The sequence below is a fragment of the Notamacropus eugenii genome, chromosome 3, assembly GCF_028372415.1.
Source record: "Notamacropus eugenii isolate mMacEug1 chromosome 3, mMacEug1.pri_v2, whole genome shotgun sequence".
Classification (NCBI taxonomy): domain Eukaryota; kingdom Metazoa; phylum Chordata; class Mammalia; order Diprotodontia; family Macropodidae; genus Notamacropus; species Notamacropus eugenii.
The window spans coordinates 197616787-197631672 of NC_092874.1; the positions used below are offsets into that span (position 1 = coordinate 197616787).

The 14886-nt window shown below is 38.6% G+C and overlaps 1 pseudogene; it reads left to right on the forward strand.

Moving 5' to 3' along the window:
• The window catches only part of LOC140531944 (chloride intracellular channel protein 5 pseudogene), a 51157-nt pseudogene that overhangs the window by 113 nt on the left and 36158 nt on the right, over positions 1-14886 (forward strand).

Consider the following 14886-nt stretch of genomic DNA (forward strand, 5'->3'; position numbering starts at 1 on the left):
AGGTCAGAAAAGGACACAAATGGACAGGGCAGTTTTTTTCTGTACCATCATGTTCAATTTACCATATACTTAAAAAACAAATTGTGTAATAGCAGTTTTTAGTGTCATATGCAATTTTTTTGTGCTTTCCTTTGTATAGAGAAAAGTCCATGTTGACATTAGCTAAGTTTGTAATGTTTAAAAAAATAAAATAATCTTTCCAAGGAATAGATCTTATTATATCAATGTCCTGTTCTAAAGTTCTTTGTGGAAAGTACAGTGGAAAGAGCACTGGACCTGGATTCAGGAAGACCTGAGTTCAAATGTGATCTCAGATACTTAATAGCTATGTATCCTCGTGCAAGTTACTTATCTTTCATTTGCCTCATTTTCCTCAGCTGTAAAATGGGGATGATAATAATACACATCTTGAAAGATTTGTGTGAAGATCAAAAGAAATAATATTGGTAAAAAGCACTTAGCAGACTGCCTAGCACTTAGTAGGTACTATAAATGCTTATTCTCTTCCCCATTTCCACTACGTTCAAATCATGTCTCTGTTACTGACTACTTGGATGACCTTTGGGAAGTCATACAACCTCCTCAGGCTTCAGTTTTCTCATTTGTAAAATGAAAGAATTGGGTTGGATGGTCCCTCAGATTCCTTCCAACTTTAGATCTGTAATGCTATAATGCTACAAACCCCTCTAAGGATAAAATACAAAATCCTTAAATTTGTCTCTAAGGTCTTCTACACTTTGACTCCAATCTATCTTTCCAGCCTTGCTTTCTTCTCCATCATCTCCTTTTCATTCTAGCTAAGCTGAACTCCCAGCTGTTCCTTAATCTTTAAATTTTCTCTCTCTTCTCCACATATTCGCACTGGTTATCCCCTTTGAGGATATGAGAATAAAACCACAAAGCCGTTGAGGGCCAGTGGTCTTGGGAACTCTTAAGTAATGTCCAATAGGACACATGAAAGGCTGAATCTCAAACAGAATTTTCGGAGAGATTTTGTAGGAATTATTAAGGATGGGAAATCAGGAAAATGCCTGGTCTAGTAAAAACATAAAAATTGATCAAAGATAAATCCTATACAATAAAAGCAAAACCTTCAGCAATAATTCTGAAAAGGTGAACACATAATTATTTCTGAAAGGAAGATTGTGCTCGATCATGTCTCATGGGCCCACTTGTGTCTATTTTGATGTGACACCTTTCAGACTTCTCAAAACCAAACACAGAAAATTAGAGGGAAATGGAGAGAAACAGAGAAATTTTTGCCAGTCAAAAGAAGTTGCGGGAAAGGGATGATGGGGCCAAGAATCTCCAGCTCTATTTTCTTTTTAAAGAAATCAAATAAAAAGAGCAATAACTGCTGCTCCCATAATGACCAAGTGGAAAGAGAAAAAGGAGAGCAGTGCAAAAAAGCATATTGTCGCTTGCCTGTCAGGGAGGAAATGAGGAGAAAGGGAGTTTGAGCAAGGGATGTCATCCACAGGAAGGAAAAAGAAAGAGAGAAGCAAGAAGCTTCTTCCAGGTAGATATTGAGAAAAGAAAATGGAACTCAGAGCATGGTTTTTTACCTGAAGGAGAAGAGAGAGACAATGAACGATGCCAATGTATGTCTTTTTCAAAGGAAAAGTTTTCTTCTGAATCACGAGAATCTTGATTTATCAATCGTCTAAGACAGCGTTTATTAAGTACTTACTGCGTGCCAGAAAGCTACTCTAACAGACCATGCTAAGGAGCTTCTAACAAACCGAAAGCTGCTCACTCAATACAGTCACCTGCCTCATGATGGGGTCTGCTTTCCTGAGACCTACTGTGCTGTCTGGAACCAAATGGGGGGGGGGGGGGGGGGGAGAAGTTATTCTGTCAATATTCCAAACAGATGATAACTTAAAATATTCTGAAGGATGACTGAGTAGGCAGTTTCCTAATGCCTGACATGAACCCCCTCCTCATATCTGTTTATTTTTTTTCTGAATATTCTCTCCTTCCCAAATTTTCCTGGAACATTATGTCTGTCTACCCACCTACCTTATATCACACACATCTGAATACATATTGTGTCAGCCCAGGAAACTATAAACTTCTTGAGGATAGTGTCAAATTTTATCTTTTCATCCTTTGCTCCTATCATAGTGTGTTTTACTTTAAAAAATAGTAGGTACTCATGAATTAATTAATTTAAACCACATTTTTTTACTTGTGAAAATGCCTTCTCATACCATGATATTTTACATAATAATGATACTCATCTATAAATATGCATTTAGAGACTAGAATGGAATGTATTCCTTCTGTTTCAAAAAGTATGTATCAAAAGATGCATATGAATATTTTTCAAAAAGAAATGTGAAAAAAAGAAATGTGAAAGCATTGAGAGGAACAAAATAGTATTTAGAGAGACCATTACAAAACAAAATCAGCAGTTCCCTGTTGATAATTAAATTTTACTCAGAACAGTATGCCCCTATGTTGTGTCTTTGGCAAAGGAATGCCAATGAGAAACCTAGGAATGGAAAGACAAGATAAAACCCAAGAAAATAAGCTCCTTATCAGTCTTGGTGAGTCTATGATATATGGTTAGCCTCCTTTGCATATCTTGAGTATTAATTCCAGAACACATTATGAGTTAGGAAATTTGGGAGAAGATAACTCATTGAAATTCTGGACACACTTACCTAACTAATACTGGACATTTATATTTTCTTCATGTTATGTCTCCCTTGGAACCTATGCCTTCTCTCTTCTGTCTGAAAACCCTACCTTTCAATTCCATAGTTACTTCAATGCGGATTGCTTCACTGATCACTCCTTCAGCATCCAGGGGTCGCTTAGATCACTCACTGGTTTTCCTCAGCTTTCCTCACACTTTATTCTTCCCCTGCTCCCCACCTTCTACTTGTATCTACTATCCTACTTGGGTTCTTGTCAGTTCACATTGGGTTTTTTTTCTCTTACTTCGTTCTAACAGAGTTATCTTTCTTATAAGGACTATAAGGTCCTTGAGAGCAAGGGCTGTCTTTAACCTTTCTTTGTATTTCCAGTATTTAACACAGTACCTGGCACACAATACTTGTAGACCTGATTAAAATGCATTAAGCCCCTACTATGTGCAAGACATTCACTTTTCTCTCCATTCTGCTCTTGCCTCTTCTCCACATTCCCACAAGCACATCTTGACTTGAAAATAAACTCCTAATAGAGGTCTTCTTTGCTGATTTCCAACTCCTCATCACTTAGTCTGTGCTTTGGCACTTAACATCAAATGACGTTGTAATTTTAAAATATTTTCTGATCCTCTTTCTTTCCATTTATTTAATAGAATATAGCGTTATGTGTTATCTTCTTTGAGCAGGAACAGATGAAACTTACTCCTGAATATACATTTGATCAAGGCTGTATTCATGCACACATTGCCATAGAGCATAACTGCCCCACCCTCCTGTTGTCATGGTACCTCCTACCCTACAAGAGCAATAGACATTCTCTGGAATATGGGCCTCCCCCTCTGATAGCATGAATGCACACGCAATTGAAATAATGGGTATGCTACTGCTCCCTCCCCACCAAAAAAAAAAAAAAATCCTATATTTGCCCCAGATTAAAAAAAATTCTTGCTTTGGCCCTGAGAACATAAGCACTTATATCATACCAACTATTTCTAAAAATAAAGTAATAGGGTAAGCTACCAAGATCTTTCTATAAGGAAAATATATCACTTTCTAAACCAAACAATAATAAGGCTAAAGCAGAAAACTATAAAACCATTGTTAGCAAATTTACACAAGATAATAAAGTATTTGCAAACAGAATATAGCAGTGCCTTAAAAACCCTGAATGACTAAGTCAAATTTGCAAATGGAATGCAGTTAAGTACCAAGAAAAACATCAGTATAATATATCTGAACAAAAATAAGCATATAATCATGATTATATTTTTAGATTCAAAGAAAAACTTTAAGAAAATATCACATTAATTTATGTTGAAAACATTTAAAATATAGAAATTTAATAATATTTTTATGACATTATAAAAAGTATATATTTGAAACTGCAAGTTAGTATCACTCTATGTGCAAGAGGGAAACACTGGGAGCATTCCTGTTAAAAGCTGGTATTAAGATTGGTATTGGATTTCAGTCTCACTGCTCCTATTAAACAGAGTTTTAGAAATCTTAGCAAGAGTGAAAAGGGATTAAAAGAAATCAAAAGAATGCATGTGGGCAATAGAGAAATAAAAACACTTATTTTGCATAAGATGCTTATGTTCACATGCATACAGAATGGATACATCCTTGCATGCACACATGGACATGGGTACATTTTATATGTTCATTATGTGGTATTGTGTGTGCACATGTATGTGCATGATGACTCCCCCCATTAGAATAGAAGTCATTTGAGAGCAGGGGCTATTTTTCATTTTGTATCTCTTTGTATATCTAGCTCTTAGCACTATACCTAGCTTATGACAAGTGTTTAATAAATGTTTGTGGATTTGTAGATATTTATAAATTACATATTATTACATGATAAGAAAGGCTAAGTAAATCTATCAATCAATGACTGTGATAAAATGAATAAATTGAGCCTTGTGTCTTGTTTTTCTTCTCACAGCTCCTCAATTAGGTTTTTTAAAGGTTTGTGGTTGCTGCGGCTGCTTTGCCACATGGGTAATACGGAAATATGTTTTGCGTGATTTCACATGTATAATGAGTATCACATTGTTCTACTTCTCAGTGAGTGGGGGAAGGGGCAGTAGGAAAGGAGAAAATTTGGAAATCAAAATTTTAAAATGAATGTTAATTTTTTTTTAATTGTTGTAACTGGTTCCAGATTATATCTGAGGAAACTGAAGCCCCATTTCTCCTAAAAACATACCTGATTTAATTCAGAATGAGACAGTATAATGAATAGAAAGCAGTATCTGAAACCCCAGAGACTTGGGTTCCTACCTTTAATACATACTGACTGTGTGACCTTGGGCAAGTCATTGAACCTGTCAAGGGTATGGCTACTCTCTAAGGCTATAACTTGCAGAGATGGTGCCAACCTGCATCAATAGAGGGAGTTACCCTAGCAATTGAATCACATATCCAATCTCTGTCTCTTTCCCTATTATTTCCTTTCCCAGATTATTTTCCTTTTCAACAAACCCCATTGTCCATAACCAGTTAAGAAAATATATCAAAGCAAAAGTTGTATATTTTTCACCCACTTGTAAAATGAAGAATAAATTTCTTAAAATGCCAAAGAGTGATTAAAAACACTAGGAAAAATTGCATTGCAAGATAATTATCCAACAAACATTTGATCCAAGACTTCATTCTTCCATTCATCAAAGGACCACAAAGCTCTTGGTCTATAAATATCTTCAAACAAGATACTCCTTCTCTCTGCTCTAGGTGTTTCATTGGCTGTCCACCATGCCTGGAATACTCTCTCTCCTTGTCCCTGCTTCCTGGTATAAACTCTTTGGCTTCCTTCAAGTCCCAGCTAAAATTTGACCTTTACAGGTCACTCTTAATTTAAGTGCCTTTCCTCTTTTGATTATTTTTTTATCTATCCTGTATTTACCTGGTTTATATAGAATTATTTGCATATTATCCCCCCTCCTCCAGACTGTGGACACCTAAAGGGTGAAAGACCTGCAATTCTGTCTGCTCCATCTTGTTAGATAACACAGCCCTAAGAACACTGCACAATGCCTGGCACATAGGTGGTGCTTAATAAATGCACCAACCATCACACTGATGGACTACTCATTCACGTTGCTCCATATAACATAAAGAAGGAAGAGAGTAGGGACCGTTGTGCCCATTTTCCAGCTAGGAAGACCTTAACAATTTCAGAAGGTCAGTACAGAACGATAGTACCTAGGTTTCCCAATCACTAAATGTTTCTGTTTTCTTACAGGATCCAGTGGAAGATGAACTCCATAGACAAAAAGCTTAATGATGTATGAGGACCACAATTTCTTGACCTGACTTATTCCCTGAACCAGGTATCTTGCTGGTATCTCAACTGTGAGATGGAAATTATTCACCTTGGGAGCACTTCTCTCCCAAATCTGCATCTATTAGAGACTGTGCCCTTAAAAGTAAACAGACTTAGGGTAAGAAAAAAAAAAAGCAGCAGGCAGCAGCAAACAATTTGGTTTGAAAGCAGCAAAGAACTGACAAAGGGGGAGGAAAATATGACTAGGACAGGGAGCAAAGTTGGAAAACTAAGGATGGAGCCTGGAATAGAGACCAGTTATGGGACTGAAAGAAAGCCAATGATATCAGAGGCTTAATGGGGGAGGGGAAGAAAGGGAGAGGAAGAACTGCTGAAAGGAGCAGAAAAGAACATACAGGTAAATTGGAAAGCTTTAGGTCCAGGCTTTTCCAGCCCATTCCTCATCCCACTCTATGCCAACCCAAATTTCTAGGCATCCAGAAATTCTGGGGTTGGGAGGGAGGAATGAACTATTTTCCCAACATGCAGCTCTTGGACTTAAAACCCAAACACCCCAGGTAAGTAAGGACCTAACTCATGGCATCCTCCCAAGGTACACAATCTTTGCTCTGAAGTCAGAATTGCCTTTTCCCTTTAAGTCCCAGGTGCCCATACAGAGAGCACCTGCCAAGAACTCCAGGCTCTGCTCTCTCTCTCTCTCTCTCTCTCTCTCTCTCTCTCTCTCTCTCTCTCTCTCTCTCTCTCTCTCTCTCTCTCTCTCTCATCTTTCAAGAAGCAGACTGGAGAAATTTGCAGCACATGTCCCAGCTGTCCTTATGGAAACTCCTGGAAGCCAAACAGAGAGAGCCCCCTTCCAAACCCCAAGACTTAGCAGGAGACATTGACTCAATTGGAAGGCATAGCCCTCAGACAAGGGTGTGGGGGTGCAAAAAGAGCCAAACAGGGCTGATGTATCAAGAACTTCAGGGGAGGAAGCAAACTCATCCACGTCATTTCCACAGGAAATCTGAGGAGATGTGACAGTGTGTGTGTGTGTGTGTGTGTGTGTGTGTGTGTGTGTGTGTGTGTGTGTGTGTGTGTGTGTGTGTGTGTGTGAATAAGAGACTTTTTCAAATGACCAGGGGCAACCTGGTCTAGGAACGTGAAAGACCTGCAATTGTGTCTGCTCCAGGACTGGGTAATTTCTCCATGGGCCCGCTAGTACCGGACTGGCTGCCAGAAAGACAAAATCACAACCACCATCTAACGGAGATGTGAACCCAGAGCTGAGCACGACCCAGGAATGTTTCCTGTTATATTTACATGTGCAAATCTATTTGAATTGTATACATGTTTTCCATATTAAAATAAATAATGAGAAGTGCATAAGAGTAATTGAAATGTTTTGAGGTCAGGGAAGAAGGAAATCATCGTCTTCTAGGGGAATCTTGTTAGATAGCACAACCCTAAGAACACTGGCTGTGGATTTTCAGACCACTGGGAGACAATGAGACACAATGTGGGAGAATGAGTAGGGGGCTGGATTTGGAGTCAGGGAGGTCAGTGTAGGTCCTGCACTTAATGTAATATGGTCACCCTGGGAGAGTCCTATAACCTGTCAATGTCTTAGGCAACTCTTTAAGACTGTAAACTACTGTGAAGGTAGTTTTTAGTGCTGGAATAAGTTACTCACTGAGAGCTCCCTACACCCATGAAATCTGAAAGAGACAGAGAGAGACAGAGGCAGACTAAGAGACAGAGGCAAAGAGACAGACAGAGAAACAGTGGCGGAGAGACAGAGAGAGAGATGCAGACAAAGACAGAGAAACGATCTCTTTCTCTGGAGAGAAGAGGCTGTTCACTGTAGCCTTGCAACACTTTGCTCCTGCTATTTGCTTCTTCCAGCAACAGAGGCGATATTTTAAAGCTGGCACTGGCAGGTTATTTCCAAGGATGGTTAAAAACATATTTATGATGACCCTTAGAGGAAAGGAAAACATAAATCTTGAAGAAATCATGCATTTTTTTTTTACTTCATTCTCTATCATAGTTGTATATGATACCAGAGTAGTTCATATTACCTTCTTACCAAAGGTCATTTCTTAATATGCCATCTATGAAAATGAAGAAACACATACTATGTTTGAACTCTGAGATTCTATGCTTCTGCAATTCTTTTATTTTCTTGTGTCATAAAATTTGATAAAGATCTGGGATTCTCAGAAATCTGACAACATAACTAAGGCAAATCATGATTGAGATATTCTACAGTAAAGCCAGGGTTTTTTTTTTAATGGTACTCAGATAGAGGTGGAATTGTTACTAAATAAAAGAGACTGGAAGAGAGGATAAGGGTGGAGAGCAGCATAGATGGTGCAGTGGATAAAGCACTGACCCTGGAGTCAGAAAGATCTGAGTTCCAATTCTGCCTTAGCGGTCCAACCTTGGGGAAAATACTTAAATCCTATTTATCTCAGGTTCTGACTCAACTATAAAATGAAGAAGGAAATGGCAAATCACTCCCAGTATCTTTGCAAAGAAAACCCCAAGGGTCACAGTCAGACATAACTGAACAAGAACAACACAGAGGATTGGAATGATCTCATCAGCTTTTTTTTTTAATATATATTTAATGAGTGTAGTAATTTGCTAACAAAGGAGATAAGAGAAGAACATTAGTATATTATATTCCTTGCCTTTTTATAAATACAATATAGTATGTTATTCAATAAAATTAAAAGGCATCTTTTTTTCAGGAAATCCATTTTTATTTTATTCTTAAAATTATGTAAAAATGGGTTTTATTATATAAGCAAGAATGTCTAATAGTCTGGAGACCTAAAGTATGAGTTCTGCCCTATCCCCCAACACCTAGGCCTTACTCTTCCCTCCTCAGGAAACAGGATCCTGAATTCTAAGAACTAGAAGAATTCTTGAACCCCTTGGAGCAGTAAGGTGCTAGAGCCAGCTCTAACCAGCTCTCCTGCAAATTGATCAGTTTTCCATGTAAGTATTCATACCTTGGAAATTGGCAAATGCTACAAATTAAGGCCTTGTTTTTTATTTTATTGATTGTCTAGACTGAAAAAAGTAATGAAGAAAATGTTTATAATGAAGTATAAAGTGTGTCATACTGGTAAGTTTGTTTGCTTTTCATTTGGGAAAGCTGGTTTGTTAAGCATGCAACAGCGTGCCCATGCCTGGGGGTCACAAGTAGAGGGAGCCTATGCTGATTCCTTGTTTGGCTGTCATTGAACCTCAAGGGATGGATGAACCCTATGAACTTCAGTTATCCCTTCCACATTGCATCTTTTGCCATTGTGGTTTTGAGATATCGTAGGTTGGCATAAGAAATTAAATGGGAATCTTTTTTGCCGGGAGGGGGGAGTTTTGCAGAATCTGCAGATGACATGCAAAGGTCAGCAGATGACCCAGAAAAAAATATTTTGACTTAAAATTGACCCACATAGAGCCTATGACCAAACACTTATCCAAATTTTACAATAAGGTACTGTAAACACCCCATAAAAGACAAAGAAAAAATTCAGACTTCTTCTCTGGTACAAAAGTAGGGTCAAAAATTCTTATGTAGATTTTCCAGATCACAGGGGCGCCAAGTCCCTAACCCCTGCAAAGTGGAAGGGATAACAGTATTTATTCTCCATATTAAGGCAGATAAATTCCTAGTCTCCTCTCCTTTCATCACAATGACTTCAGCCAATATTCAGTGAAATGAAAATCCTCTCTCCATCTTCTCTCTCTCAATTCTCTCAGCCTTATCTACTTCAACCCTATACCTTCACAGTTCACTCTGTCTCCCGACCTCCCATTCCATTACACTCTCTGGAATTCCTACTCTATTTTTAACAAAAATTCCCTTTATCTCCTCACTTCACACCATTTTAATCTTGTATTAATAGAAACCTGGCTATCTCCAGAAATCACTCTCTGACCAACCTTAAGAGTACCAGGTGCTCTTTCTTTCACACTCTGAGAAGCACAAGACCAAGAGGAACAGACATATTCTTTATTCTTCATTCTAAACCTTATCATCCATCCTCAAAGTTCCTATGGCTTCCCCTTCCCCTACTGTCTCATTTGAGAACGTTGCTTCATATTTTACAGGAAAAAAATTGAAGCCGTTTTCCATGAACTCCCTCTTCTCCTCCTTCCTCATCTCCTATCATTCACTCACATCTGCCAGTCTGTCCTCTATCACCTGTCTCACATGATGAAGTAAACTTACTCCATACCAAGGCCTCTACTTATTCAAGTAATTCCATTCCATCCTGACTCCCTCAACAGTTTGCCACCTCTGCAATCCCCACTCTTTCACTTATGTTCAATCTTACCCTCTCTACCGGCTCATGTCTTACTGCCTATGAATGTACCTATGTCTCTGAAAAAAATTTTAACTTAGTCCTTCCATTCCTGCTAATATCCTATATCTCTCCTGCCCTTTGTAGGTAAACTCCTTGAAAAGGTCATCTACAATAGGTGCTTCCACTTCATCTCTTCTCACTTTCTTCTTAACCTTTCACAACCAACCTTTTCATTCTACCAAAAACATTCTCTCCAAAGTTACTAGTGATCTCTTAGTTGCCAGATGCAGTGGTTTTCTCAGTCTTCATTCTCCTTGACTTCTTTGTAGCCTTTGATACTCACTGTTGCTTACTCTCTCTCCTTGATGCTCTCTTCTCTAGGTTTTTGGGATATCCCTCTCTCCTGGTTTTTTCTCCTATTTTTCTCTTTCTCTCCCCTTCTCTGTCTCCTTGGCTGAGTTCCTTCTCCAGATCATTCCCCCAACAATGTTTCTCAGGGTTCTGTCCTGAGTCCCTTTGTCTTCTCCTTCTATACTACTTCACTTGGTGATCTGATCAGCTGTCATGAATTTAATTATCATCTCTATGTTTTTTGTTATTGTGTTCAGTCACATCTGACTCTTCATTTGGGGTATTCTTGGCAAAGATACTGGAGTGGCTTGCCATTTCCTTTTCCAGGTTATTTTACAAATGGGGAGAATGAGGCAAACAAGGCTAAGTGAGTTTCCTGGGGTCACACAGCCAGTAATTATCTGAGGACAGATTTGAACTCAGAAAGATGTCTTCCTGACTCCAGGCCTCAGCCTTCTGTCTCTTAGGTAACCTAATTGTCCCAATCTCTATGTTAATGATATTTAACTCTTAATCTTTCCTGCCCCAGTTTCTCTGCTGACTTCCATTCTCACATCTCCAAATGTCTTTCAGACATCTTGGACTGGATGTCCAGTAGACATCTTAAACTCATTATATTCCAAACAGATCTCATTGTCTTTCCTCCTAAACCCTCATTCCTTCTTACCTTCCCTATTTCTGTAGAAGGCAACACTATCCTCCTCATCCCTCAATTTTGCAACCTAGGAGTCACTATCTCTCATTTACCCCCATATCCAAGCTGCTGCCCAGACCTTTCAATTCCACCTTTGCAGCATATCTTGAATATGCCCCCCTTCTCCCCTCTGATACTGCACCCACTCTAGTACTCAATCACCTCACTCCTTGATTATTGTAATCACCTGCTGGTGTGTTGGCCTGCTTCTATTCCATTTTATTATTTTACTCCATTTTTTCATTTTACCATTTACTATATTTTACTCCAATCTATTTTACATTCAGCCATTAAAGTGATTTTCCTAAAACACAGTTCTGATCATGTCACCTTTCTACTCAATAAATTCCATTGGCTTCCTGTTCCCTCCAGAAACAAATACAAGATGCTCTGCTTGACATTTAAAGCCCTTCCTAACCTAGCTCCCTGCTAGCTTTCCTGTCTTCTTACACACTGGACTCCTAGCTGTTCCATAAACAAGACACTCCATCTTAGCTTCAGGTGTTTTCTCCATCTGTTCTCCATGCCTGGAATACTCTCCCTCTTCCCCTTTTCTGAAGTGACCTCTCTAGCTTCTTTTAATTCCCAGCCAAAATCCCATTTCTACAAGAAACCATGCCCAACCCCTCCAAATTCCAGGACTTCAATTATTTCCTAGTTGCTCATTTATAATTTGCTGTGTTCAAATGCCAAATGTACTCACCCTCACATGGCGGTCAGAAGAAATGATACAAGGACACTCTCAAGGTCTTTTTGAAGAACTTTGGAATTGATTGGGTGACATAGATGCTGGCATATAATATATAATATAAGCATTATATATAACATATATAGGCATAATATATAATATAAGCATTCTAAGCTCACGTTGGTCTGATTAGCCACGGTTGGACACACTGTAACTTGATTCTAACATAGTAATGTCATTTTGATCCCCTTTGAGAACAAATGACAACAACCAACCAGCTTGTTGTGTATCTATTTCTTTGCATATTGTCTCTCCAATAAAATTGTAAGCTCCTTGAGGACAAGAACTATCTTTTGCCCTTTTTTTTTTTTTTATCCCCAGCACTTACCACAGTGCCTGGCAAATAGTAAGCAATTTAAAAATGTTTGGTTGATTTGTTAATTAATGAAAAAGTAGTTCTTCTTCTAGGACAGCTAGGTGGAACAGTGGGTAGAGTGCCAGATCTGCAGTCCTGGAACACTCATTTTCCTGAGTTGAAATCTGGCCTCAGATACTTACTAGCTGTGTGACTCTGGGTAAGTTACTTGACCCTGTTTGTCTCATTTCTTCATTGTAAAGTGGGAAAGAAATGACAAACCATTCTATTACCTTTGCAAAAAAAAAAAAAAACAAAGAGTTGGACATGACTGGATAACACAAGTCCTTCTGACCAAGGCAAATGGCTGTACTTAAGCTTTCAATATCATTCTCTTTTATCTGCTACAGAAGTTTGTCTCTTCCACAATTCCCTCTTCCTCTTATCTTCAATCTTATAGTATCTACTTGTTCCTTCCCCACCACCTAAAATTATTTCCCCATTCTTAAAAAAGACCCTTCACTTGGCCATTCCCTCAGGCTATGATTCTTTATCTTTCCTCTATTTCACAACAAAATTCCTAGGAAGAGCCATCTATCTGTATTCATGGTCTCATTTCTTCATCTCCTACTCACTTCTTACAATGTGATATCCAACCCTACCACCACTCAATTGAAACTGCTTTCTCTAAAGTTGCCAATAATCTGTTAATGGCCAAATTAAATGGTTTTTCTCAGTTTTCATTCCTCTTGACTTCTTTTCAGGTTTTGACAGAGTTGACCACCTTTTCCTCCTTTGAAACTCTCCACATATGTTTTCTGTAATGGTATTTTCCCTTGGTTCACTATGTACCTTTGTGAGCATTCCTTTTTAATCTCCTTTTTTGGAAAATTGTCCACGGTCCCTTAATTCTCTTGGGACTTCTGCTATTCTTTCTATGTACCCTCTCCCCTGTAGATCACATCAGTGAATCAAAAGGCATTAATTAAGCACCAATGTGTCAGGCATTGTGCTAGCCAATGGGAATACAAAGAAGAAAATGAATCTCTCCCTTATTATCAACAGCTTGCTGGTCCTCTCCTCCTGAAAGTCTGGTAACAATTTCAAAATCAATCCATTCAAAATGGAACTCGAATCTATAACTCTCCCTCCTCCAAAACTTCTCATCTCTATTGAGGGTACAACCATCCTACTAATCACCTAGGATCACAATATTAGAATAATCCATGACTCTTCTTTTTACCCCATTCTCAATATTCAGTTAGTTGCCCCCCCTCCTCACCAGGTCAGCACCCATACCTAGCATGTCTTCCTTCTGACCTCTGCCTCTTGTAATCTCCAACTGCATTTAAGGGATATCATTTACATATGACCTGTCCTGCTACCACTCCTCTCCCTTATTTTAATATCCCCTTAATTACTTCATATATATATATATAGTGTGTGTGTGTGTGTGTGTGTGTGTGTGAGTGTGTGTGATTTACCCATTTGCCCCCTGGAGAATATAAACTGCTTGAGATGTGTAACTATTTTCATTTTTGTCATTGAATCCTAAGCACCTAGCTCATAGGAGTCACTTATAAATGCTTGTGGGATTGAATTGAATTAAGCTGACATGTCAGATGTTACACAATAGCTCATAATGGCAACCTTCTAATACATAATAGTAGCTTCCTCTCAGCAGTTGTTCAGCCTTATGCTGTAAGTGGTTTAAAGATAACAGTCCATAGTACTTGGGCTTTCCCTGACATCTAGTGTCAAAATGTAAAATAGCATGATGAAAACCACAATTCGCAAAGAAGTGAGATGCCATCCATCTTGAAAGTTGAACAGCAACAAGAAAATAGCTTACATTTTTAAAGCTCTCCCATGGTTTACATGACGCTGCCTTTATAACAACCTTGTGAGGAAGGCGGTGCTAATGAAATTACACCAATTTTACATAGATGCATACGTACCCACACCCACCCCCCCACCCCCACACACATACACACACACACACACACACATACACTCAGAGTGAGAGAGAGAGATAGGTAACAAGAGGAGTGGAGGTCTGAGAGGAGAATATTTCTATCGTTTTCTTGCAGAATACAACTTACTGACCTTAAACCAGTGTAGCACAAGAGATAACTACTCAAGTAGGAGAATACTTTCTCAAAAATGGTAACATTCAAGAAAATGAAAGTAGCCTGTATATCATGAACAATAAATACAATAAAACAGGGTCTAAAAATGACAACTTATGGGACTGAAGGTTGGGGGCTGGGGCAGGGCTGGATAGGTCACTTAGCCAGTATATCATAATAGAAAGAGTGTTTGAATTAGAGTCAAACAGCTTTGCAACCTCCTAGTTCTTTTGTCTTGCCATTAGACTTCAACTCTGGAGGAGAGAGCTTGGGCAGATATACCTCACTTAAATCCAATTCATGTGCAAGCCAAGACAACACCCCTTTGATGCCATTGGTCCTCTTTGAGAATGAAGCATGAGCCACAATAATTGTCTAAGACTTTATCCGTAAAGCTTATCCATAAAGTGATGATAATA